Below are 23,445 nucleotides of genomic sequence, written 5' to 3' on the forward strand. Positions count from 1 at the left end.
TGGTGAACGTGTAGAGCAGTCTTCCAGTTGTTCACTTTTGAAAAGTCCATTCCTTTGCTTCCTTGTTCTTCTCTATTACCCATTCCATTGTGTCTAGGTTTCGCTTTGTTTCCCTTGGATTTGGGTTCATTATACTTGATGTTAATTCTCTCAAATTTGATTCAGTGGAACTTTCTGCACAAGTTACAATAACTTCTTTATTTTTAAAGCTTGATCAAAGGTTTTGTAACAGCAATCCTTTTAAGGCATAAAATTTACGTTCCAAGAAATGATCCAGTTATTCCCTTTCGAAAAAACAATTCCTTTTCTAACTTGTTTTTCTCTATTTCACATTCTATTGATTTTGGTTTTTTCTTTCTTCCTTTTGCATTTGGGGATATTATAGTTGATATCAATTCGCTCATATTTACTTCAATAAAACATTTTGTGCACAATGCATTGTCTTCTTTATATTTAAGCTGGATCAAAGGTTTCATAAAAGGCATCCTATTAAGTGGAAAGAGTGAATTGCAGAGAAATCAATCAGGTATTTCCTTTTGAAAAATCCATTCCTTTTGGATACTTGTTCTTCTCTATTTCCTTTTCTATGTAGTTATTTTTTCCCTTTGATGTTAATTCTCTCAAATTTGATTCAGTGGAACTTTCTGTACAAGTTCCAATAACTTCTTTATTTTTAAAGCTTGATCAAAGGTTTTGTAACAGCAATCCTTTTAAGTCATAAAATTTACCTTCAAAGAAATGATCCAGTTATTCCCTTTGAAAGAAACAATTCTTTTGCTTACTTGTTTTTCTCTATTTCACATTCTATTGATCTCAGTTTTTCCTTTGTTCCTTTTGCATTTCGAGATATTAGAGTTGATATATATTCTCTCATATTTGCGTCAAGGAAACATTTTGTTCACAATGCATTAACTTCTTTATTTTTAAAGCTGTGTCAAAGGAATCTTCTTCAGCGGAAAGGGTGAACGTGCAGAGCAGTCTTCCAGTTGTTCACTTTTGAAAAGTCCATTCCTTTGCTTCCTTGTTCTTCTCTATTACCCATTCCATTGTGTCTAGTTTTCGCTTTGTTTCCCTTGCATTTGGGTTCATTATACTTGATGTTAATTCTCTCAAATTTGATTCAGTGGAACTTTCTGCACAAGTTACAATAACTTCTTTATTTTTAAAGCTTGATCAAAGGTTTTGTAACAGCAATCCTTTTAAGGCATAAAATTTACGTTCAAAGAAATGATCCAGTTATTCCCTTTCGAAAAAACAATCCCTTTTTTACTTGTTCTTCTATATTTCACATTCTATTGATTTCAGTTTTTTCTTTGTTCCTTTTGCATTTCGGGATATTAGAGTTGATATCAATTCTCTCATATTTCCTTCAATGAAATATTTGGTGTACAATGCATTATCTTCTTTATATTTAAGGTGGATCAAAGGCTTCATAACAGGCTTCCTATTAAGTGGAAAGAGTGAATTACAGATAAATGATTCAGTTATTTCCTTTTGAAAAATCCATTCCTTTTGGATACTTTTTCTTCTCTATTTCCTTTTCTATGTAGTTAAGTTGTCCCTTTGATGTTAATTCTCTCAGATTCGATTCAATGGAACTTTCTGTAGAAGTTACAATAACTTCCTTATTTTTAAAGCTTGATCAAACGTTTTGTAACAGCCATCCTTTTAAGTCATAAAATTGGAACTTTCTGTAAAAGTTGCAATAACTTCTTTATACTTAAAGCTTGATCAAAGGTTTTGTAACAGCAATCCTTTTAAGTCATAAAATTTACGTTCAAAGAAATGATCCAGTTATTCCCTTTCGAAAAAATAATTTCTTTTCTTACTTGTTCTTCTCTATTTCACATTCTATTGAGTCTAGTTTTCCCTTTGTTCCTATTGCACTTTGGGATATTATAGTTGATATATATTCTCTCATATTTGCGTCAAGGAAACATTTTGTTCACAATGCATTAACTTCTTTATTTTTAAAGCTGTGTCAAAGGAATCTTCTTCAGCGGAAAGGGTGAACGTGCAGAGCAGTCTTCCAGTTGTTCACTTTTGAAAAGTCCATTCCTTTGCTTCCTTGTTCTTCTCTATTACCCATTCCATTGTGTCTAGGTTTCGCTTTGTTTCCCTTGCATTTGGGTTCATTATACTTGATGTTAATTCTCTCAAATTTGATTCAGTGGAACTTTCTGCACAAGTTACAATAACTTCTTTATTTTTAAAGCTTGATCACAGGTTTTCTAACAGCAATCCTTTTCAGTCATAAAATTTAAATTCAAAGAAATGATCCAGTTCTTCCCTTTGAAAGAAACAATTCCTTTGCTTACTTGTTCTTCTCTATTTCACATTCTATTGATTTCAGTTTTTTCTTTGTTCCTTTTGCATTTCGAGATATTAGAGTTGATATATATTCTCTCATATTTGTGTCAAGGGAACATTTTGTGCACAATGCATTAACTTCTTTATATTTAAAGCTGTGTCAAAGGAATTCTTCTTTTCTTTGTTCCTTTTGCATTTCGGGATATTAGAGTTGATATCAATTCTCTCATATTAACTTCAATGAAATATTTGGTGTACAATGCATTATCTTCTTTATATTTAAGCTGGATCAAAGGCTTCATAACAGGCGTCCTATTAAGTGGAAAGAGTGAATTACAGAGAAATGTTTCAGTTATTTCCTTTTGAAAAATCCATTCCTTTTGGATACTTTTTCTTCTCTATTTCCTTTTCTATGTAGTTAAGTTGTCCCTTTGATGTTAATTCTCTCAAATTCGATTCAATGGAACTTTCTGTAGAAGTTACAATAACTTCCTTATTTTTAAAGCTTGATCAAACGTTTTGTAACAGCCATCCTTTTAAGTCATAAAATTGGAACTTTCTGTAAAAGTTGCAATAACTTCTTTATACTTAAAGCTTGATCAAAGGTTTTGTAACTTCTTTATTTTTAAAGCTGTGTCAAAGGAATCTTCTTCAGCGGAAATGGTGAACGTGCAGAACAGTCTTCCAGTTGTTCACTTTTGAAAAGTCCATTCCTTTGCTTCCTTGTTCTTCTCTATTACCCATTCCATTGTGTCTAGGTTTCGCTTTGTTTCCCTTGCATTTGGGTTCATTATACTTGATGTTAATTCTCTCAAATTTGATTCAGTGGAACTTTCTGCACAAGTTACAATAACTTCTTTATTTTTAAAGCTTGATCAAAGGTTTTGTAACAGCAATCCTTTTAAGGCATAAAATTTACGTTCAAAGAAATAATCCAGTTATTCCCTTTCGAAAAAACAATCCCTTTTTTACTTGTTCTTCTATATTTCACATTCTATTGATTTCAGTTTTTTCTTTGTTCCTTTTGCATTTCGGGATATTAGAGTTGATATCAATTCTCTCATATTTCCTTCAATGAAATATTTGGTGTACAATGCATTATCTTCTTTATATTTAAGGTTGATCAAAGGCTTCATAACAGGCGTCCTATTAAGTGGAAAGAGTGAATTACAGATAAATGATTCAGTTATTTCCTTTTGAAAAATCCATTCCTTTTGGATACATTTTCTTCTCTATTTCCTTTTCTATGTAGTTAAGTTGTCCCTTTGATGTTAATTCTCTCAGATTCGATTCATTGGAACTTTCTGTAGAAGTTACAATAACTTCTTTATTTTTAAAGCTTGATCAAAAGTTTTGTAACAGCCATCCTTTTAAGTCATAAAATTGGAACTTTCTGTAAAAGTTGCAATAACTTCTTTATACTTAAAGCTTGATCAAAGGTTTTGTAACAGCAATCCTTTTAAGTCATAAAATTTACGTTCAAAGAAATGATCCAGTTATTCCCTTTCGAAAAAATAATTTCTTTTCTTACTTGTTCTTCTCTATTTCACATTCTATTGAGTCTAGTTTTCCCTTTGTTCCTATTGCACTTTGGGATATTATAGTTGATATATATTCTCTCATATTTGCGTCAAGGAAACATTTTGTTCACAATGCATTAACTTCTTTATTTTTAAAGCTGTGTCAAAGGAATCTTCTTCAGCGGAAATGGTGAACGTGTAGAGCAGTCTTCCAGTTGTTCACTTTTGAAAAGTCCATTCCTTTGCTTCCTTGTTCTTCTCTATTACCCATTCCATTGTGTCTAGGTTTCGCTTTGTTTCCCTTGGATTTGGGTTCATTATACTTGATGTTAATTCTCTCAAATTTGATTCAGTGGAACTTTCTGCACAAGTTACAATAACTTCTTTATTTTTAAAGCTTGATCAAAGGTTTTGTAACAGCAATCCTTTTAAGGCATAAAATTTACGTTCCAAGAAATGATCCAGTTATTCCCTTTCGAAAAAACAATCCCTTTTTTACTTGTTCTTCTATATTTCACATTCTATTGATTTCAGTTTTTTCTTTGTTCCTTTTGCATTTCGGGATATTAGAGTTGATATCAATTCTCTCATATTTCCTTCAATGAAATATTTGGTGTACAATGCATTATCTTCTTTATATTTAAGGTGGATCAAAGGCTTCATAACAGGCGTCCTATTAAGTGGAAAGAGTGAATTACAGAGAAATGATTCAGTTATTTCCTTTTGAAAAATCCATTCCTTTTGGATACTTTTTCTTCTCTATTTCCTTTTCTATGTAGTTAAGTTGTCCCTTTGTTGTTAATTCTCTCAGATTCGATTCAATGCAACTTTCTGTAGAAGTTACAATAACTTCTTTATTTTTAAAGCTTGATCAAAAGTTTTGTAACAACCATCCTTTTAAGTCATAAAATTGGAACTTTCTGTACAAGTTGCAATAACTTCTTTATACTTAAAGCTTGATCAAAGGTTTTGTAACAGCAATCCTTTTAAGTCATAAAATTTACGTTCAAAGAAATGATCCAGTTATTCCCTTTCGAAAAAATAATTTCTTTTCTTACTTGTTCTTCTCTATTTCACATTCTATTGAGTCTAGTTTTCCCTTTGTTCCTATTGCAGTTTGGGATATTATAGTTGATATATATTCTCTCATATTTGCGTCAAGGAAACATTTTGTTCACAATGCATTAACTTCTTTATTTTTAAAGCTGTGTCAAAGGAATCTTCTTCAGCGGAAATGGTGAACGTGTAGAGCAGTCTTCCAGTTGTTCACTTTTGAAAAGTCCATTCCTTTGCTTCCTTGTTCTTCTCTATTACCCATTCCATTGTGTCTAGGTTTCGCTTTGTTTCCCTTGCATTTGGGTTCATTATACTTGATGTTAATTCTCTCAAATTTGATTCAGTGGAACTTTCTGCACAAGTTACAATAACTTCTTTATTTTTAAAGCTTGATCAAAGGTTTTGTAACAGCAATCCTTTTAAGGCATAAAATTTACGTTCCAAGAAATGATCCAGTTATTCCCTTTCGAAAAAACAATTCCTTTTCTAACTTGTTTTTCTCTATTTCACATTCTATTGATTTTGGTTTTTTCTTTCTTCCTTTTGCATTTCGGGATATTATAGTTGATATCAATTCGCTCATATTTACTTCAATAAAACATTTTGTGCACAATGCATTGTCTTCTTTATATTTAAGCTGGATCAAAGGTTTCATAAAAGGCATCCTATTAAGTGGAAAGAGTGAATTGCAGAGAAATCAATCAGGTATTTCCTTTTGAAAAATCCATTCCTTTTGGATACTTGTTCTTCTCTATTTCCTTTTCTATGTAGTTATTTTTTCCCTTTGATGTTAATTCTCTCAAATTTGATTCAGTGGAACTTTCTGTACAAGTTCCAATAACTTCTTTATTTTTAAAGCTTGATCAAAGGTTTTGTAACAGCAATCCTTTTAAGTCATAAAATTTACCTTCAAAGAAATGATCCACTTATTCCCTTTGAAAGAAACAATTCTTTTGCTTACTTGTTCTTCTCTATTTCACATTCTATTGATTTCAGTTTTTCCTTTGTTCCTTTTGCATTTCGAGATATTAGAGTTGATATATATTCTCTCATATTTGTGTCAAGGGAACATTTTTTGAACAATGCATTAACTTCTTTATATTTAAAGCTCTTTCAAAGGAATCTTCTTCAGCGGAAAGGGTGAACGTGCAGAGCAGTCTTCCAGTTGTTCACTTTTGAAAAGTCCATTCCTTTGCTTCCTTGTTCTTCTCTATTACCCATTCCATTGTGTCTAGTTTTCGCTTTGTTTCCCTTGCATTTGGGTTCATTATACTTGATGTTAATTCTCTCAAATTTGATTCAGTGGAACTTTCTGCACAAGTTACAATAACTTCTTTATTTTTAAAGCTTGATCAAAGGTTTTGTAACAGCAATCCTTTTAAGGCATAAAATTTACGTTCCAAGAAATGATCCAGTTATTCCCTTTCGAAAAAACAATTCCTCTTCTAACTTGTTTTTCTCTATTTCACCTTCTATTGATTTTGGTTTTTTCTTTCTTCCTTTTGCATTTGGGGATATTATAGTTGATATCAATTCGCTCATATTTACTTCAATAAAACATTTTGTGCACAATGCATTGTCTTCTTTATATTTAAGCTGGATCAAAGGTTTCATAAAAGGCATCCTATTAAGTGGAAAGAGAGAATTGCAGAGAAATCAATCAGGTATTTCCTTTTGAAAAATCCATTCCTTTTGGATACTTGTTCTTCTCTATTTCCTTTTCTATGTAGTTATTTTTTCCCTTTGATGTTAATTCTCTCAAATTTGATTCAGTGGAACTTTCTGTACAAGTTCCAATAACTTCTTTATTTTTAAAGCTTGATCAAAGGTTTTGTAACAGCAATCCTTTTAAGTCATAAAATTTACCTTCAAAGAAATGATCCAGTTATTCCCTTTGAAAGAAACAATTCTTTTGCTTACTTGTTCTTCTCTATTTCACATTCTATTGATCTCAGTTTTTCCTTTGTTCCTTTTTACATTTCGAGATATTAGAGTTGATATATATTCTCTCATATTTGTGTCAAGGGAACATTTTGTGAACAATGCATTAACTTCTTTATATTTAAAGCTCTATCAAAGGAATCTTCTTCAGCGGAAAGGGTGAACGTGCAGAGCAGTCTTCCAGTTGTTCACTTTTGAAAAGTCCATTCCTTTGCTTCCTTGTTCTTCTCTATTACCCATTCCATTGTGTCTAGTTTTCGCTTTGTTTCCCTTGCATTTGGGTTCATTATACTTGATGTTAATTCTCTCAAATTTGATTCAGTGGAACTTTCTGCACAAGTTACAATAACTTCTTTATTTTTAAAGCTTGATCAAAGGTTTTGTAACAGCAATCCTTTTAAGGCATAAAATTTACGTTCAAAGAAATGATCCAGTTATTCCCTTTTGAAAAAACAATCCCTTTTTTACTTGTTCTTCTATATTTCACATTCTATTGATTTCAGTTTTTTCTTTGTTCCTTTTGCATTTCGGGATATTAGAGTTGATATCAATTCTCTCATATTTCCTTCAATGAAATATTTGGTGTACAATGCATTATCTTCTTTATATTTAAGGTTGATCAAAGGCTTCATAACAGGCGTCCTATTAAGTGGAAAGAGTGAATTACAGATAAATGATTCAGTTATTTCCTTTTGAAAAATCCATTCCTTTTGGATACTTTTTCTTCTCTATTTCCTTTTCTATGTAGTTAAGTTGTCCCTTTGATGTTAATTCTCTCAGATTCGATTCATTGGAACTTTCTGTAGAAGTTACAATAACTTCTTTATTTTTAAAGCTTGATCAAAAGTTTTGTAACAGCCATCCTTTTAAGTCATAAAATTGGAACTTTCTGTAAAAGTTGCAATAACTTCTTTATACTTAAAGCTTGATCAAAGGTTTTGTAACAGCAATCCTTTTAAGTCATAAAATTTACGTTCAAAGAAATGATCCAGTTATTCCCTTTCGAAAAAATAATTTCTTTTCTTACTTGTTCTTCTCTATTTCACATTCTATTGAGTCTAGTTTTCCCTTTGTTCCTATTGCACTTTGGGATATTATAGTTGATATATATTCTCTCATATTTGCGTCAAGGAAACATTTTGTTCACAATGCATTAACTTCTTTATTTTTAAAGCTGTGTCAAAGGAATCTTCTTCAGCGGAAATGGTGAACGTGTAGAGCAGTCTTCCAGTTGTTCACTTTTGAAAAGTCCATTCCTTTGCTTCCTTGTTCTTCTCTATTACCCATTCCATTGTGTCTAGGTTTCGCTTTGTTTCCCTTGCATTTGGGTTCATTATACTTGATGTTAATTCTCTCAAATTTGATTCAGTGGAACTTTCTGCACAAGTTACAATAACTTCTTTATTTTTAAAGCTTGATCAAAGGTTTTGTAACAGCAATCCTTTTAAGGCATAAAATTTACGTTCCAAGAAATGATCCAGTTATTCCCTTTCGAAAAAACAATTCCTTTTCTAACTTGTTTTTCTCTATTTCACATTGTATTGATTTTGGTTTTTTCTTTCTTCCTTTTGCATTTGGGGATATTATAGTTGATATCAATTCGCTCATATTTACTTCAATAAAACATTTTGTGCACAATGCATTGTCTTCTTTATATTTAAGCTGGATCAAAGGTTTCATAAAAGGCATCCTATTAAGTGGAAAGAGTGAATTGCAGAGAAATCAATCAGGTATTTCCTTTTGAAAAATCCATTCCTTTTGGATACTTGTTCTTCTCTATTTCCTTTTCTATGTAGTTATTTTTTCCCTTTGATGTTAATTCTCTCAAATTTGATTCAGTGGAACTTTCTGTACAAGTTCCAATAACTTCTTTATTTTTAAAGCTTGATCAAAGGTTTTGTAACAGCAATCCTTTTAAGTCATAAAATTTACCTTCAAAGAAATGATCCAGTTATTCCCTTTGAAAGAAACAATTCTTTTGCTTACTTGTTTTTCTCTATTTCACATTCTATTGATCTCAGTTTTTCCTTTGTTCCTTTTGCATTTCGAGATATTAGAGTTGATATATATTCTCTCATATTTGCGTCAAGGAAACATTTTGTTCACAATGCATTAACTTCTTTATTTTTAAAGCTGTGTCAAAGGAATCTTCTTCAGCGGAAAGGGTGAACGTGCAGAACAGTCTTCCAGTTGTTCACTTTTGAAAAGTCCATTCCTTTGCTTCCTTGTTCTTCTCTATTACCCATTCCATTGTGTCTAGGTTTCGCTTTGTTTCCCTTGCATTTGGGTTCATTATACTTGATGTTAATTCTCTCAAATTTGATTCAGTGGAACTTTCTGCACAAGTTACAATAACTTCTTTATTTTTAAAGCTTGATCAAAGGTTTTGTAACAGCAATCCTTTTAAGGCATAAAATTTACGTTCAAAGAAATAATCCAGTTATTCCCTTTTGAAAAAACAATCCCTTTTTTACTTGTTCTTCTATATTTCACATTCTATTGATTTCAGTTTTTTCTTTGTTCCTTTTGCATTTCGGGATATTAGAGTTGATATCAATTCTCTCATATTTCCTTCAATGAAATATTTGGTGTACAATGCATTATCTTCTTTATATTTAAGGTTGATCAAAGGCTTCATAACAGGCGTCCTATTAAGTGGAAAGAGTGAATTACAGAGAAATGATTCAGTTATTTCCTTTTGAAAAATCCATTCCTTTTGGATACTTTTTCTTCTCTATTTCCTTTTCTATGTAGTTAAGTTGTCCCTTTGATGTTAATTCTCTCAGATTCGATTCAATGGAACTTTCTGTAGAAGTTACAATAACTTCTTTATTTTTAAAGCTTGATCAAAAGTTTTGTAACAGCCATCCTTTTAAGTCATAAAATTGGAACTTTCTGTAAAAGTTGCAATAACTTCTTTATACTTAAAGCTTGATCAAAGGTTTTGTAACAGCAATCCTTTTAAGTCATAAAATTTACGTTCAAAGAAATGATCCAGTTATTTCCTTTCGAAAAAATAATTTCTTTTCTTACTTGTTCTTCTCTATTTCACATTCTATTGAGTCTAGTTTTCCCTTTGTTCCTATTGCACTTTGGGATATTATAGTTGATATATATTCTCTCATATTTGCGTCAAGGAAACATTTTGTTCACAATGCATTAACTTCTTTATTTTTAAAGCTGTGTCAAAGGAATCTTCTTCAGCGGAAATGGTGAACGTGTAGAGCAGTCTTCCAGTTGTTCACTTTTGAAAAGTCCATTCCTTTGCTTCCTTGTTCTTCTCTATTACCCATTCCATTGTGTCTAGGTTTCGCTTTGTTTCCCTTGCATTTGGGTTCATTATACTTGATGTTAATTCTCTCAAATTTGATTCAGTGGAACTTTCTGCACAAGTTACAATAACTTCTTTATTTTTAAAGCTTGATCAAAGGTTTTGTAACAGCAATCCTTTTAAGGCATAAAATTTACGTTCCAAGAAATGATCCAGTTATTCCCTTTCGAAAAAACAATTCCTTTTCTAACTTGTTTTTCTCTATTTCACATTCTATTGATTTTGGTTTTTTCTTTCTTCCTTTTGCATTTCGGGATATTATAGTTGATATCAATTCGCTCATATTTACTTCAATAAAACATTTTGTGCACAATGCATTGTTTTCTTTATATTTAAGCTGGATCAAAGGTTTCATAAAAGGCATCCTATTAAGTGGAAAGAGTGAATTGCAGAGAAATCAATCAGGTATTTCCTTTTGAAAAATCCATTCCTTTTGGATACTTGTTCTTCTCTATTTCCTTTTCTATGTAGTTATTTTTTCCCTTTGATGTTAATTCTCTCAAATTTGATTCAGTGGAACTTTCTGTACAAGTTCCAATAACTTCTTTATTTTTAAAGCTTGATCAAAGGTTTTGTAACAGCAATCCTTTTAAGTCATAAAATTTACCTTCAAAGAAATGATCCACTTATTCCCTTTGAAAGAAACAATTCTTTTGCTTACTTGTTCTTCTCTATTTCACATTCTATTGATTTCAGTTTTTCCTTTGTTCCTTTTGCATTTCGAGATATTAGAGTTGATATATATTCTCTCATATTTGTGTCAAGGGAACATTTTTTGAACAATGCATTAACTTCTTTATATTTAAAGCTCTTTCAAAGGAATCTTCTTCAGCGGAAAGGGTGAACGTGCAGAGCAGTCTTCCAGTTGTTCACTTTTGAAAAGTCCATTCCTTTGCTTCCTTGTTCTTCTCTATTACCCATTCCATTGTGTCTAGTTTTCGCTTTGTTTCCCTTGCATTTGGGTTCATTATACTTGATGTTAATTCTCTCAAATTTGATTCAGTGGAACTTTCTGCACAAGTTACAATAACTTCTTTATTTTTAAAGCTTGATCAAAGGTTTTGTAACAGCAATCCTTTTAAGGCATAAAATTTACGTTCCAAGAAATGATCCAGTTATTCCCTTTCGAAAAAACAATTCCTTTTCTAACTTGTTTTTCTCTATTTCACCTTCTATTGATTTTGGTTTTTTCTTTCTTCCTTTTGCATTTGGGGATATTATAGTTGATATCAATTCGCTCATATTTACTTCAATAAAACATTTTGTGCACAATGCATTGTCTTCTTTATATTTAAGCTGGATCAAAGGTTTCATAAAAGGCATCCTATTAAGTGGAAAGAGAGAATTGCAGAGAAATCAATCAGGTATTTCCTTTTGAAAAATCCATTCCTTTTGGATACTTGTTCTTCTCTATTTCCTTTTCTATGTAGTTATTTTTTCCCTTTGATGTTAATTCTCTCAAATTTGATTCAGTGGAACTTTCTGTACAAGTTCCAATAACTTCTTTATTTTTAAAGCTTGATCAAAGGTTTTGTAACAGCAATCCTTTTAAGTCATAAAATTTACCTTCAAAGAAATGATCCAGTTATTCCCTTTGAAAGAAACAATTCTTTTGCTTACTTGTTCTTCTCTATTTCACATTCTATTGATCTCAGTTTTTCCTTTGTTCCTTTTTACATTTCGAGATATTAGAGTTGATATATATTCTCTCATATTTGTGTCAAGGGAACATTTTGTGAACAATGCATTAACTTCTTTATATTTAAAGCTCTGTCAAAGGAATCTTCTTCAGCGGAAAGGGTGAACGTGCAGAGCAGTCTTCCAGTTGTTCACTTTTGAAAAGTCCATTCCTTTGCTTCCTTGTTCTTCTCTATTACCCATTCCATTGTGTCTAGTTTTCGCTTTGTTTCCCTTGCATTTGGGTTCATTATACTTGATGTTAATTCTCTCAAATTTGATTCAGTGGAACTTTCTGCACAAGTTACAATAACTTCTTTATTTTTAAAGCTTGATCAAAGGTTTTGTAACAGCAATCCTTTTAAGGCATAAAATTTACGTTCAAAGAAATGATCCAGTTATTCCCTTTTGAAAAAACAATCCCTTTTTTACTTGTTCTTCTATATTTCACATTCTATTGATTTCAGTTTTTTCTTTGTTCCTTTTGCATTTCGGGATATTAGAGTTGATATCAATTCTCTCATATTTCCTTCAATGAAATATTTGGTGTACAATGCATTATCTTCTTTATATTTAAGGTTGATCAAAGGCTTCATAACAGGCGTCCTATTAAGTGGAAAGAGTGAATTACAGATAAATGATTCAGTTATTTCCTTTTGAAAAATCCATTCCTTTTGGATACTTTTTCTTCTCTATTTCCTTTTCTATGTAGTTAAGTTGTCCCTTTGATGTTAATTCTCTCAGATTCGATTCATTGGAACTTTCTGTAGAAGTTACAATAACTTCTTTATTTTTAAAGCTTGATCAAAAGTTTTGTAACAGCCATCCTTTTAAGTCATAAAATTGGAACTTTCTGTAAAAGTTGCAATAACTTCTTTATACTTAAAGCTTGATCAAAGGTTTTGTAACAGCAATCCTTTTAAGTCATAAAATTTACGTTCAAAGAAATGATCCAGTTATTCCCTTTCGAAAAAATAATTTCTTTTCTTACTTGTTCTTCTCTATTTCACATTCTATTGAGTCTAGTTTTCCCTTTGTTCCTATTGCACTTTGGGATATTATAGTTGATATATATTCTCTCATATTTGCGTCAAGGAAACATTTTGTTCACAATGCATTAACTTCTTTATTTTTAAAGCTGTGTCAAAGGAATCTTCTTCAGCGGAAATGGTGAACGTGTAGAGCAGTCTTCCAGTTGTTCACTTTTGAAAAGTCCATTCCTTTGCTTCCTTGTTCTTCTCTATTACCCATTCCATTGTGTCTAGGTTTCGCTTTGTTTCCCTTGCATTTGGGTTCATTATACTTGATGTTAATTCTCTCAAATTTGATTCAGTGGAACTTTCTGCACAAGTTACAATAACTTCTTTATTTTTAAAGCTTGATCAAAGGTTTTGTAACAGCAATCCTTTTAAGGCATAAAATTTACGTTCCAAGAAATGATCCAGTTATTCCCTTTCGAAAAAACAATTCCTTTTCTAACTTGTTTTTCTCTATTTCACATTGTATTGATTTTGGTTTTTTCTTTCTTCCTTTTGCATTTGGGGATATTATAGTTGATATCAATTCGCTCATATTTACTTCAATAAAACATTTTGTGCACAATGCATTGTCTTCTTTATATTTAAGCTGGATCAAAGGTTTCATAAAAGGCATCCTATTAAGTGGAAAGAGTGAATTGCAGAGAAATCAATCAGGTATTTCCTTTTGAAAAATCCATTCCTTTTGGATACTTGTTCTTCTCTATTTCCTTTTCTATGTAGTTATTTTTTCCCTTTGATGTTAATTCTCTCAAATTTGATTCAGTGGAACTTTCTGTACAAGTTCCAATAACTTCTTTATTTTTAAAGCTTGATCAAAGGTTTTGTAACAGCAATCCTTTTAAGTCATAAAATTTACCTTCAAAGAAATGATCCAGTTATTCCCTTTGAAAGAAACAATTCTTTTGCTTACTTGTTTTTCTCTATTTCACATTCTATTGATCTCAGTTTTTCCTTTGTTCCTTTTGCATTTCGAGATATTAGAGTTGATATATATTCTCTCATATTTGCGTCAAGGAAACATTTTGTTCACAATGCATTAACTTCTTTATTTTTAAAGCTGTGTCAAAGGAATCTTCTTCAGCGGAAAGGGTGAACGTGCAGAACAGTCTTCCAGTTGTTCACTTTTGAAAAGTCCATTCCTTTGCTTCCTTGTTCTTCTCTATTACCCATTCCATTGTGTCTAGGTTTCGCTTTGTTTCCCTTGCATTTGGGTTCATTATACTTGATGTTAATTCTCTCAAATTTGATTCAGTGGAACTTTCTGCACAAGTTACAATAACTTCTTTATTTTTAAAGCTTGATCAAAGGTTTTGTAACAGCAATCCTTTTAAGGCATAAAATTTACGTTCAAAGAAATAATCCAGTTATTCCCTTTTGAAAAAACAATCCCTTTTTTACTTGTTCTTCTATATTTCACATTCTATTGATTTCAGTTTTTTCTTTGTTCCTTTTGCATTTCGGGATATTAGAGTTGATATCAATTCTCTCATATTTCCTTCAATGAAATATTTGGTGTACAATGCATTATCTTCTTTATATTTAAGGTTGATCAAAGGCTTCATAACAGGCGTCCTATTAAGTGGAAAGAGTGAATTACAGAGAAATGATTCAGTTATTTCCTTTTGAAAAATCCATTCCTTTTGGATACTTTTTCTTCTCTATTTCCTTTTCTATGTAGTTAAGTTGTCCCTTTGATGTTAATTCTCTCAGATTCGATTCAATGGAACTTTCTGTAGAAGTTACAATAACTTCTTTATTTTTAAAGCTTGATCAAAAGTTTTGTAACAGCCATCCTTTTAAGTCATAAAATTGGAACTTTCTGTAAAAGTTGCAATAACTTCTTTATACTTAAAGCTTGATCAAAGGTTTTGTAACAGCAATCCTTTTAAGTCATAAAATTTACGTTCAAAGAAATGATCCAGTTATTTCCTTTCGAAAAAATAATTTCTTTTCTTACTTGTTCTTCTCTATTTCACATTCTATTGAGTCTAGTTTTCCCTTTGTTCCTATTGCACTTTGGGATATTATAGTTGATATATATTCTCTCATATTTGCGTCAAGGAAACATTTTGTTCACAATGCATTAACTTCTTTATTTTTAAAGCTGTGTCAAAGGAATCTTCTTCAGCGGAAATGGTGAACGTGTAGAGCAGTCTTCCAGTTGTTCACTTTTGAAAAGTCCATTCCTTTGCTTCCTTGTTCTTCTCTATTACCCATTCCATTGTGTCTAGGTTTCGCTTTGTTTCCCTTGCATTTGGGTTCATTATACTTGATGTTAATTCTCTCAAATTTGATTCAGTGGAACTTTCTGCACAAGTTACAATAACTTCTTTATTTTTAAAGCTTGATCAAAGGTTTTGTAACAGCAATCCTTTTAAGGCATAAAATTTACGTTCCAAGAAATGATCCAGTTATTCCCTTTCGAAAAAACAATTCCTTTTCTAACTTGTTTTTCTCTATTTCACATTCTATTGATTTTGGTTTTTTCTTTCTTCCTTTTGCATTTCGGGATATTATAGTTGATATCAATTCGCTCATATTTACTTCAATAAAACATTTTGTGCACAATGCATTGTTTTCTTTATATTTAAGCTGGATCAAAGGTTTCATAAAAGGCATCCTATTAAGTGGAAAGAGTGAATTGCAGAGAAATCAATCAGGTATTTCCTTTTGAAAAATCCATTCCTTTTGGATACTTGTTCTTCTCTATTTCCTTTTCTATGTAGTTATTTTTTCCCTTTGATGTTAATTCTCTCAAATTTGATTCAGTGGAACTTTCTGTACAAGTTCCAATAACTTCTTTATTTTTAAAGCTTGATCAAAGGTTTTGTAACAGCAATCCTTTTAAGTCATAAAATTTACCTTCAAAGAAATGATCCACTTATTCCCTTTGAAAGAAACAATTCTTTTGCTTACTTGTTCTTCTCTATTTCACATTCTATTGATTTCAGTTTTTCCTTTGTTCCTTTTGCATTTCGAGATATTAGAGTTGATATATATTCTCTCATATTTGTGTCAAGGGAACATTTTTTGAACAATGCATTAACTTCTTTATATTTAAAGCTCTTTCAAAGGAATCTTCTTCAGCGGAAAGGGTGAACGTGCAGAGCAGTCTTCCAGTTGTTCACTTTTGAAAAGTCCATTCCTTTGCTTCCTTGTTCTTCTCTATTACCCATTCCATTGTGTCTAGTTTTCGCTTTGTTTCCCTTGCATTTGGGTTCATTATACTTGATGTTAATTCTCTCAAATTTGATTCAGTGGAACTTTCTGCACAAGTTACAATAACTTCTTTATTTTTAAAGCTTGATCAAAGGTTTTGTAACAGCAATCCTTTTAAGGCATAAAATTTACGTTCCAAGAAATGATCCAGTTATTCCCTTTCGAAAAAACAATTCCTTTTCTAACTTGTTTTTCTCTATTTCACCTTCTATTGATTTTGGTTTTTTCTTTCTTCCTTTTGCATTTGGGGATATTATAGTTGATATCAATTCGCTCATATTTACTTCAATAAAACATTTTGTGCACAATGCATTGTCTTCTTTATATTTAAGCTGGATCAAAGGTTTCATAAAAGGCATCCTATTAAGTGGAAAGAGAGAATTGCAGAGAAATCAATCAGGTATTTCCTTTTGAAAAATCCATTCCTTTTGGATACTTGTTCTTCTCTATTTCCTTTTCTATGTAGTTATTTTTTCCCTTTGATGTTAATTCTCTCAAATTTGATTCAGTGGAACTTTCTGTACAAGTTCCAATAACTTCTTTATTTTTAAAGCTTGATCAAAGGTTTTGTAACAGCAATCCTTTTAAGTCATAAAATTTACCTTCAAAGAAATGATCCAGTTATTCCCTTTGAAAGAAACAATTCTTTTGCTTACTTGTTCTTCTCTATTTCACATTCTATTGATCTCAGTTTTTCCTTTGTTCCTTTTTACATTTCGAGATATTAGAGTTGATATATATTCTCTCATATTTGTGTCAAGGGAACATTTTGTGAACAATGCATTAACTTCTTTATATTTAAAGCTCTGTCAAAGGAATCTTCTTCAGCGGAAAGGGTGAACGTGCAGAGCAGTCTTCCAGTTGTTCACTTTTGAAAAGTCCATTCCTTTGCTTCCTTGTTCTTCTCTATTACCCATTCCATTGTGTCTAGTTTTCGCTTTGTTTCCCTTGCATTTGGGTTCATTATACTTGATGTTAATTCTCTCAAATTTGATTCAGTGGAACTTTCTGCACAAGTTACAATAACTTCTTTATTTTTAAAGCTTGATCAAAGGTTTTGTAACAGCAATCCTTTTAAGGCATAAAATTTACGTTCAAAGAAATGATCCAGTTATTCCCTTTTGAAAAAACAATCCCTTTTTTACTTGTTCTTCTATATTTCACATTCTATTGATTTCAGTTTTTTCTTTGTTCCTTTTGCATTTCGGGATATTAGAGTTGATATCAATTCTCTCATATTTCCTTCAATGAAATATTTGGTGTACAATGCATTATCTTCTTTATATTTAAGGTTGATCAAAGGCTTCATAACAGGCGTCCTATTAAGTGGAAAGAGTGAATTACAGATAAATGATTCAGTTATTTCCTTTTGAAAAATCCATTCCTTTTGGATACTTTTTCTTCTCTATTTCCTTTTCTATGTAGTTAAGTTGTCCCTTTGATGTTAATTCTCTCAGATTCGATTCATTGGAACTTTCTGTAGAAGTTACAATAACTTCTTTATTTTTAAAGCTTGATCAAAAGTTTTGTAACAGCCATCCTTTTAAGTCATAAAATTGGAACTTTCTGTAAAAGTTGCAATAACTTCTTTATACTTAAAGCTTGATCAAAGGTTTTGTAACAGCAATCCTTTTAAGTCATAAAATTTACGTTCAAAGAAATGATCCAGTTATTCCCTTTCGAAAAAATAATTTCTTTTCTTACTTGTTCTTCTCTATTTCACATTCTATTGAGTCTAGTTTTCCCTTTGTTCCTATTGCACTTTGGGATATTATAGTTGATATATATTCTCTCATATTTGCGTCAAGGAAACATTTTGTTCACAATGCATTAACTTCTTTATTTTTAAAGCTGTGTCAAAGGAATCTTCTTCAGCGGAAATGGTGAACGTGTAGAGCAGTCTTCCAGTTGTTCACTTTTGAAAAGTCCATTCCTTTGCTTCCTTGTTCTTCTCTATTACCCATTCCATTGTGTCTAGGTTTCGCTTTTTTTCCCTTGGATTTGGGTTCATTATACTTGATGTTAATTCTCTCAAATTTGATTCAGTGGAACTTTCTGCACAAGTTACAATAACTTCTTTATTTTTAAAGCTTGATCAAAGGTTTTGTAACAGCAATCCTTTTAAGGCATAAAATTTACGTTCCAAGAAATGATCCAGTTATTCCCTTTCGAAAAAACAATCCCTTTTTTACTTGTTCTTCTATATTTCACATTCTATTGATTTCAGTTTTTTCTTTGTTCCTTTTGCATTTCGGGATATTAGAGTTGATATCAATTCTCTCATATTTCCTTCAATGAAATATTTGGTGTACAATGCATTATCTTCTTTATATTTAAGGTGGATCAAAGGCTTCATAACAGGCGTCCTATTAAGTGGAAAGAGTGAATTACAGAGAAATGATTCAGTTATTTCCTTTTGAAAAATCCATTCCTTTTGGATACTTTTTCTTCTCTATTTCCTTTTCTATGTAGTTAAGTTGTCCCTTTGATGTTAATTCTCTCAGATTCGATTCAATGGAACTTTCTGTAGAAGTTACAATAACTTCTTTATTTTTAAAGCTTGATCAAAAGTTTTGTAACAACCATCCTTTTAAGTCATAAAATTGGAACTTTCTGTACAAGTTGCAATAACTTCTTTATACTTAAAGCTTGATCAAAGGTTTTGTAACAGCAATCCTTTTAAGTCATAAAATTTACGTTCAAAGAAATGATCCAGTTATTCCCTTTCGAAAAAATAATTTCTTTTCTTACTTGTTCTTCTCTATTTCACATTCTATTGAGTCTAGTTTTCCCTTTGTTCCTATTGCAGTTTGGGATATTATAGTTGATATATATTCTCTCATATTTGCGTCAAGGAAACATTTTGTTCACAATGCATTAACTTCTTTATTTTTAAAGCTGTGTCAAAGGAATCTTCTTCAGCGGAAATGGTGAACGTGTAGAGCAGTCTTCCAGTTGTTCACTTTTGAAAAGTCCATTCCTTTGCTTCCTTGTTCTTCTCTATTACCCATTCCATTGTGTCTAGGTTTCGCTTTGTTTCCCTTGCATTTGGGTTCATTATACTTGATGTTAATTCTCTCAAATTTGATTCAATGGAACTTTCTGTAGAAGTTTCAATAACTTCTTTATACTTAAAGCTTGATCACAGGTTTTCTAACAGCAATCCTTTTAAGGCATAAAATTTACGTTCCAAGAAATGATCCAGTTATTCCCTTTCGAAAAAACAATTCCTTTTCTAACTTGTTTTTCTCTATTTCACATTCTATTGATTTCAGTTTTTTCTTTCTTACTTTTGCATTTGGGGATATTATAGTTGATATCAATTCGCTCATATTTACTTCAATAAAACATTTTGTGCACAATGCATTGTCTTCTTTATATTTAAGCTGGATCAAAGGTTTCATAAAAGGCATCCTATTAAGTGGAAAGAGTGAATTGCAGAGAAATCAATCAGGTATTTCCTTTTGAAAAATCCATTCCTTTTGGATACTTGTTCTTCTCTATTTCCTTTTCTATGTAGTTATTTTTTCCCTTTGATGTTAATTCTCTCAAATTTGATTCAGTGGAACTTTCTGTACAAGTTCCAATAACTTCTTTATTTTTAAAGCTTGATCAAAGGTTTTGTAACAGCAATCCTTTTAAGTCATAAAATTTACCTTCAAAGAAATGATCCAGTTATTCCCTTTGAAAGAAACAATTCTTTTGCTTACTTGTTCTTTTCTATTTCACATTCTATTGATTTCAGTTTTTCCTTTGTTCCTTTTGCATTTCGAGATATTAGAATTGATATATATTCTCTCATATTTGAGTCAAGGGAACATTTTGTGAACAATGCATTAACTTCTTTATATTTAAAGCTCTGTCAAAGGAATCTTCTTCAGCGGAAAGGGTGAACGTGCAGAGCAGTCTTCCAGTTGTTCACTTTTGAAAAGTCCATTCCTTTGCTTCCTTGTTCTTCTCTATTACCCATTCCATTGTGTCTAGTTTTCGCTTTGTTTCCCTTGCATTTGGGTTCATTATACTTGATGTTAATTCTCTCAAATTTGATTCAGTGGAACTTTCTGCACAAGTTACAATAACTTCTTTATTTTTAAAGCATGATCAAAGGTTTTGTAACAGCAATCCTTTTAAGGCATAAAATTTACGTTCCAAGAAATGATCCAGTTATTCCCTTTCGAAAAAACAATTCCTTTTCTAACTTGTTTTTCTCTATTTCACATTCTATTGATTTTGGTTTTTTCTTTCTTCCTTTTGCATTTGGGGATATTATAGTTGATATCAATTCGCTCATATTTACTTCAATAAAACATTTTGTGCACAATGCATTGTCTTCTTTATATTTAAGCTGGATCAAAGGTTTCATAAAAGGCATCCTATTAAGTGGAAAGAGTGAATTGCAGAGAAATCAATCAGGTATTTCCTTTTGAAAAATCCATTCCTTTTGGATACTTGTTCTTCTCTATTTCCTTTTCTATGTAGTTATTTTTTCCCTTTGATGTTAATTCTCTCAAATTTGATTCAGTGGAACTTTCTGTACAAGTTCCAATAACTTCTTTATTTTTAAAGCTTGATCAAAGGTTTTGTAACAGCAATCCTTTTAAGTCATAAAATTTACCTTCAAAGAAATGATCCAGTTATTCCCTTTGAAAGAAACAATTCTTTTGCTTACTTGTTCTTCTCTATTTCACATTCTATTGATCTCAGTTTTTCCTTTGTTCCTTTTGCATTTCGAGATATTAGAGTTGATATATATTCTCTCATATTTGTGTCAAGGGAACATTTTGTGAACAATGCATTAACTTCTTTATATTTAAAGCTCTGTCAAAGGAATCTTCTTCAGCGGAAATGGTGAACGTGCAGAGCAGTCTTCCAGTTGTTCACTTTTGAAAAGTCCATTCCTTTGCTTCCTTGTTCTTCTCTATTACCCATTCCATTGTGTCTAGGTTTCGCTTTGTTTCCCTTGCATTTGGGTTCATTATACTTGATGTTAATTCTCTCAAATTTGATTCAGTGGAACTTTCTGCACAAGTTACAATAACTTCTTTATTTTTAAAGCTTGATCAAAGGTTTTGTAACAGCAATCCTTTTAAGGCATAAAATTTACGTTCCAAGAAATGATCCAGTTATTCCCTTTCGAAAAAACAATTCCTTTTCTAACTTGTTTTTCTCTATTTCACATTCTATTGATTTTGGTTTTTTCTTTCTTCCTTTTGAATTTGGGGATATTATAGTTGATATCAATTCGCTCATATTTACTTCAATAAAACATTTTGTGCACAATGCATTGTCTTCTTTATATTTAAGCTGGATCAAAGGTTTCATAACAGGCATCCTATTAAGTGGAAAGAGTGAATTGCAGAGAAATCATCCAGGTATTTCCTTTTGAAAAATCCATTCCTTTTGGATACTTGTTCTTCTCTATTTCCTTTTCTATGTAGTTATTTTTTCCCTTTGATGTTAATTCTCTCAAATTTGATTCAATGGAACTTTCTGTACAAGTTGCAATAACTTCTTTATACTTAAAGCTTGATCAAAGGTTTTGTAACAGCAATCCTTTTAAGTCATAAAATTTACGTTCAAAGAAATGATCCAGTTATTCCCTTTCGAAAAAATAATTTCTTTTCTTACTTGTTCTTCTCTATTTCACATTCTATTGAGTCTAGTTTTCCCTTTGTTCCTATTGCAGTTTGGGATATTATAGTTGATATATATTCTCTCATATTTGCGTCAAGGAAACATTTTGTTCACAATGCATTAACTTCTTTATTTTTAAAGCTGTGTCAAAGGAATCTTCTTCAGCGGAAATGGTGAACGTGTAGAGCAGTCTTCCAGTTGTTCACTTTTGAAAAGTCCATTCCTTTGCTTCCTTGTTCTTCTCTATTACCCATTCCATTGTGTCTAGGTTTCGCTTTGTTTCCCTTGGATTTGGGTTCATTATACTTGATGTTAATTCTCTCAAATTTGATTCAATGGAACTTTCTGTAGAAGTTTCAATAACTTCTTTATACTTAAAGCTTGATCACAGGTTTTCTAACAGCAATCCTTTTCAGTCATAAAATTTAAATTCAAAGAAATGATCCAGTTATTCCCTTTCGAAAAAACAATCCCTTTTTTACTTGTTCTTCTATATTTCACATTCTATTGATTTCAGTTTTTTCTTTGTTCCTTTTGCATTTCGGGATATTAGAGTTGATATCAATTCTCTCATATTTCCTTCAATGAAATATTTGGTGTACAATGCATTATCTTCTTTATATTTAAGGTGGATCAAAGGCTTCATAACAGGCGTCCTATTAAGTGGAAAGAGTGAATTACAGAGAAATGATTCAGTTATTTCCTTTTGAAAAATCCATTCCTTTTGGATACTTTTTCTTCTCTATTTCCTTTGTAGTTATTTCACATTCTATTGATTTCAGTTTTTTCTTTCTTACTTTTGCATTTGGTGATATTATAGTTGATATCAATTCGCTCATATTTACTTCAATAAAACATTTTGTGCACAATGCATTGTCTTCTTTATATTTAAGCTGGATCAAAGGTTTCATAAAAGGCATCCTATTAAGTGGAAAGAGTGAATTGCAGAGAAATCAATCAGGTATTTCCTTTTGAAAAATCCATTCCTTTTGGATACTTGTTCTTCTCTATTTCCTTTTCTATGTAGTTATTTTTTCCCTTTGATGTTAATTCTCTCAAATTTGATTCAGTGGAACTTTCTGTACAAGTTCCAATAACTTCTTTATTTTTAAAGCTTGATCAAAGGTTTTGTAACAGCAATCCTTTTAAGTCATAAAATTTACCTTCAAAGAAATGATCCAGTTATTCCCTTTGAAAGAAACAATTCTTTTGCTTACTTGTTCTTTTCTATTTCACATTCTATTGATTTCAGTTTTTCCTTTGTTCCTTTTGCATTTCGAGATATTAGAATTGATATATATTCTCTCATATTTGAGTCAAGGGAACATTTTGTGAACAATGCATTAACTTCTTTATATTTAAAGCTCTGTCAAAGGAATCTTCTTCAGCGGAAAGGGTGAACGTGCAGAGCAGTCTTCCAGTTGTTCACTTTTGAAAAGTCCATTCCTTTGCTTCCTTGTTCTTCTCTATTACCCATTCCATTGTGTCTAGTTTTCGCTTTGTTTCCCTTGCATTTGGGTTCATTATACTTGATGTTAATTCTCTCAAATTTGATTCAGTGGAACTTTCTGCACAAGTTACAATAACTTCTTTATTTTTAAAGCTTGATCAAAGGTTTTGTAACAGCAATCCTTTTAAGGCATAAAATTTACGTTCCAAGAAATGATCCAGTTATTCCCTTTCGAAAAAACAATTCCTTTTCTAACTTGTTTTTCTC

Source organism: Sminthopsis crassicaudata, chromosome 5, assembly GCF_048593235.1.
Source record: "Sminthopsis crassicaudata isolate SCR6 chromosome 5, ASM4859323v1, whole genome shotgun sequence".
In the NCBI taxonomy this organism is placed as follows: domain Eukaryota; kingdom Metazoa; phylum Chordata; class Mammalia; order Dasyuromorphia; family Dasyuridae; genus Sminthopsis; species Sminthopsis crassicaudata.